The sequence below is a fragment of the Delphinapterus leucas genome, chromosome 3 (assembly GCF_059928025.1).
Source record: "Delphinapterus leucas isolate spDelLeu-1000000601 "Yukka" chromosome 3, BTC_Dleu_Yukka2, whole genome shotgun sequence".
Taxonomy (NCBI): Eukaryota; Metazoa; Chordata; class Mammalia; order Artiodactyla; family Monodontidae; genus Delphinapterus; species Delphinapterus leucas.
In genome coordinates this window covers 12,354,774-12,360,102 of record NC_143131.1, presented here as the reverse complement: position 1 = coordinate 12,360,102, position 5,329 = coordinate 12,354,774, and the positions used below count along the sequence as shown (strand labels likewise).

At 33.3% G+C, this 5,329-nt stretch overlaps 1 pseudogene; it reads right to left on the bottom strand.

The window, feature by feature from the left end:
• Positions 1-325: 325 nt before the first annotated feature.
• Positions 326-4,816, bottom strand: LOC149749508 (small ribosomal subunit protein eS26 pseudogene; annotated as a pseudogene).
• Between the last annotated feature and the right edge of the window lie 513 nt (positions 4,817-5,329).

The window sequence follows — 5,329 nt, the reverse complement described above, 5'->3', positions numbered from 1 at the left end:
ATGATTCTAAAATCTGACAACAGAAAGCAGGATAAATTCCAAAACAAAATAAAAACAAAACACTCAAGCATATCATATTCAAACTCCTGTAAACAAAACACAAAGAGACAATCTCAGAGGCATATAGAGGAAAATATTACATTATATAGAAATGAACAAAGGTAAGAATTATATCCTGCTTTTTTCCTTCAGAATCTATGCAAAAAAATAAATAACAACATTAAGTGTTGAAAGCAAATGTCAATCCAGAATTCTACATCCATTGAAAATTTATTTTAGTAAAAACTATTCTACTCATTCATCAAGATCTGTTACAATGTTAAATCATTTTTAAAGATTTTTTTTTAAGTATAATTTCTTTTTTACTGTCTTCCCAGGGGACAGTATTTCTTTAGTATTTAAGGACTTAGCTCCTTGCATGGGCTTTGGTGGAGGTCGTGGGGCAGCACCAGCAGGTCTAAATTGAGGTGGAGGTCTTCGGCTCTTCCGCGCTTCCCGAGAACGATTCCTGACTACCTTGCTCTGAATGGCACAACTCACGCAGTAATGCAGATTCACATACAGCTTGGGAAGCACATAGGCATTGAAAACACTTGTTTCAGAAATGCCCTGACAGCTGCAGCCTCTACAATGTGCCGAACAACGAACTTCTTAATGGCCTTATCCTTGGGCACACTTCGGGCGCAGCTGGTGCTGTGAATAGGCTGCATGTGGCCGCGGCCCTTTCTGGCATGACCATTATTCCTTCTTTTCTTGGTCATCTTGGAAGCGAGAAGGTGAGAGAACAAGTTTTTTAAAAACTAAAATTGTGCTACCCCATGCTGTAAGCATTCAGGTTTTAACCTGCACACCATATTTTCCAGTATATGATACCATTAATCATCTAGTTGTTTAAGCCAAAAACTTGGAAGTATTCTTCTCATAGCCAATCAGTAGATCTCGCTATATCTTTCTCTGGAAAAACCTTCATATCATCTCATTTATTTTTCATCTGCACCATAAGTACCAAGTGAAAAACATGTGTGCTTTGGATTCCTACAGTGGCTTTCCAACTTGTCTCTTTGTATTCATTCATACCTTTCTCTGATAACTATGGGCCTAAAAGGTATCCATGCTCAATTATTATTTTAAGTGTAATGTCATTTATATCTCATCTATATTGGCTCATAGGAAAATTTTCCCTAATGACTAAAACTGTCTACATATTTATTTAAAACAAGAAAAATAATTTATATGCCTACTGAATATTAAGAGCAAATGTTTCATAGTATATTGTGTTACTATTGCTCTACTATTACTATTGCTACTCTTGTATTTAACACAGTGTATTTAGTATAGCTTTTAATTTTAATATAGCTTTTAATTTAGATTTTAATTAAATAATAAATAAAATAAACTTTGAAAGCTTAGCTATAGTTGGTGCTTCTATAAGAGAAAACACTTTATAACTCCACAATATTAATATTCCCTGTAAAAGAAAATTTGCTAGAAGAACTAATTTCTTTACAGTAGGTCTTAGATGCTGAAATAAAATAGGTGCAGTACCATTTTTAATTTTCTCTTAAGAAGTCCTATATTTCAATATCTTGATAAATTGGTGTTTGAGATGCTCTATGAAATTTATAAAATGTAAAAAAATGATCACAAAGCTAAGATAATGCATGAATTCTTTTTGGTTATTGGTTTGTTTTTTAACTTATTCTCTATTTACAGGTCTCTTAAGGGTTGGCAGGCATCATATTATATTTTTAAGCTGCAAAACAGATAGGGCATGACTTATGCCCTCAGTTAGCTGAAATCATTATATTAAATTATTATATTGTTCATAATTGTAGTATTCAACATCTGATCTGGCTTTTGATATTTCCAAATTATGGTAAGACAGGATTCATTAATTACAAAAAATTAGATTTCTAGTATATTCTAGTATATTCTAGTATTTCTCCAATATATCAGAAAAATAAAAGCATAACAAGCAACCAATACCAAAATTATCTAGCTCTATTTCAGAGGGGAGTGGAATATAAAACTATATTTGATTTAAATTTTTTTTAAATATGATGGATTTTAAACATATTATTTCTTCATTTTAATTCCCATGAATTACATGAGAAGGTAACAAAGTAGTTACTTTCAGGAAAATAAGAGTGCAGTAACTGACAACAATCTTAGAACAATGTATTCAAAATATTCTCATAAATTTGATCATGTAGAAGATAAAAGCAAAATTCTTTCAGCTATGCTGATAGCTAGCTCCACCTGATGCATTTTACCCACTGGGTTGTTATCACTTTTCATCACTTGTCTTCTTGTGTAAAGTTCACAACACACTTTACTAAAAATCTTTACTTCTTAAACCTTTGTATATACTTGCTTACCTCTGCCCCAAACATTGCTAAGTCATGATTTCATGAGAAAATTGGATATTAAATCATGCATATGTGACTTACACATTCAGTAATGATCCATCCATGTGAAAAGACATGTTTCCAGAGAAGAGACAGTGGAGAATCATCAATGAGAAGAAAAGAGAATCTTCTTCCAAGTCTTTTTAATTCTAAGTTTAAACAGACATAGAGGAGCTTACAACTAATGACATCTTGGTCAACAGAACACATGCATTTTTTTTAACATCTTGATTGGAGTATAATTGTTTTACATTGTTGTGTTAGTTGCTGCTATATAACAAAGTGAATCAGCTATATATATATATCCCCATATCCCCTCCCTCTTGAATCTCTCTCTCACCCTCCCTATCCCACCCCTCTAGGTGGTCACAAAGCACCAAGCTGATCTCCCTGTGTTACGTGGCTAATTCCCACTAGCTATCTATTTTATTTAGTTGTGCATATATGTAAATGCCACTCTCTCACTTCATTCCAGCTTACCTTTTCCCCTCCCCGTGTCCTCAAATGCATTCTCTACATCTGTGTCTTTATTCCTGCCCTGCCCCTAGGTTCTTCAGAAGCACTTTTTCTCTTTTTTTAGCGTCCATATATATGTGTTAGCATACAGTATTTGTTTTTCTCTTTCTGACTTATTTTACTCTGTGTGACAGACTCTAGGTCCACCCACCTCACTACAAATAAGTCAATTTCATTTATTTTTATGGCTCAGTAATATTCCATTGTATATATGTGCCACATCTTCTTTACCCATTCATCTGTCAGTGGACACTTAGGTTGCTTCCATGTCCTGGCTATTGTAAATAGTGCTGCAATGAACATTGTGGTACATGATTCTTTTTGAATTATGGTTTTCTCAGAGTATAGATCCAGTAGTGGGATTGCTGGGTCATATGGTAGTTCTATTTTTAGTTTTCTAAGGAACATCCATACTGTTCTCCATAGTAGCTGTATCAATTTACATTCCCACCAACAGTGCAAGAGGGTTCCCTTTTCTCCACACCCTCTCCAGGATTTATTGTTTGTAGACTTTTTGATGATGGCCATTCTGACTGGTGTGAGGTGATACCTCATTGTAGTTTTGATTTGCATTTCTCTAATAATTAGTGATGCTGAGCATCCTTTCATGTGTTTGTTGGCCATCTGTATACCTTCTTTGGAGAAATGTCTATTTAGATCTTCTGCCCATTTTTGGATTGGGTTGTTTGTTTTTTTGATATTGAGCAGCTTGTATATTTTGGAGATTAATCATTTGTCAGTTGCTTTGTTTGCAAATATTTTCTCCCATTCTGAGGGTTGTCTTTTCATCTTGTTTATGGCTTCCTTTGGTGTGCAAAAGCTTTTAAGTTTCATTAGGTCTCATTTGTTTATTTTTGTTTTTATTTCCACTTCTCTAGGAGGTGGGTCAAAAAGGATCTTGCTGTGATTTATGTCAAAGAGTGTTCTGCCTATATTTTCTTCAAAGAGTTTTATAATGTCTGCTCTTATATTTAGGTTTTTATTACATTTTGAGTTTATTTTTGTGTATGGTGTTAGGGAGTGTTCTAATTTCTGACTCTGATTTTAGATCTTAAATGCAAAATCTACAGGTTCACTCAAGTAGTAACAACTAAAAATACATGTGTTCAGCCACATGTAAAAAACACATGCATTTTTAGTTGTTACTACTTGAGGGGACCTGTAGACTTTACATCTAAGATCTAAAATCAGAGTCATGACTATTCTACTCATTAATTTAAAAGGGCAGAATAAAGAAAAATGTCACTAATGAATACACTTCCAGCAATTCAGAAGATATCACAACCTAAACTTTTTTGTAAACTACAAAGTTGACAACTAGAAATAAGCTCATTAGGAGAAAAGCTCAAGAAGTGAAAACTTGTATAATTCAATTCCAAGTTAAAGTTTGAGAAAAGCTAACTAGCCAGAAATACACAGTAAATACCATACATGCAATATATGTAACTGAGTCTTCTAAACAAAGTCATATACAATAAAAAATGTGTTGCAAGGTGTGCAAAGTTATCAGTTTCCCCCAAAGACAGAAGAGCATGTTTTGAGAAATGATACTTCAATAGCTGTAAAGATGTTTGCAAACAGGTCAGTGGAAACATTTCTAAGAACAGAAAATTTCAGTCTTGGGATGTTTTAGTATATTTTGTACACAGAGTGGAGATGACTCTGTTGCTTTTAGAGCTTGTCTCGTCACTGCTCCAACCAGGTTGAAATGTTTCTTTGCACATTTCTTCCCATTCTTTATCTATGGTGACTTTTTTTTTTCTGGGAAGAGCTGATAGACTATGGAACAGTAATGAGCCATAGGCAAATCTCCAAGTCAGCCCTACTTCTAAACATAACCTATGATGACCACTCTCCCCAATGTGTTGAACAGTACCTCCATCAATCCAACATGAAACACACCAGGAGTCAAACAAGAAGACTGAAGTGAAGACAAGGAATAGAGAGTACTAAGCAGAAGTCTTGAGGTAATAGAAGCAAAGAGAAAGCCAATTTCAATTTCTTGTGAAGAAAAATAAAGAATTAGAAAAAATCAGGATAAATATTAAATCAAGACTACTATCTATTGAGATGATAGCTATTAAATTGTACATACATACATAAAATTTGACCTGAAATTGCTACTTTCTCTAGAACGATTTCTTATTCTATAAAATCTAGTTCTGATATTTTTGAGGAAGATAAATTGTGTACACTTTTAACACAGTTATATCTTGATAACATATTAATACTATAAATAGAATACAACTTATATGAAAATAAATTTGATTTAACCACCTAATTAGCATTTATGCTAAAAGAAATACAATAAAATGATTCTTATAATAAATATAAAATGATTTATTAATTATGTCCTCCACCATGATATTGGCTAATCAGCAGAAGGCCTGACAGGGGCAACAATA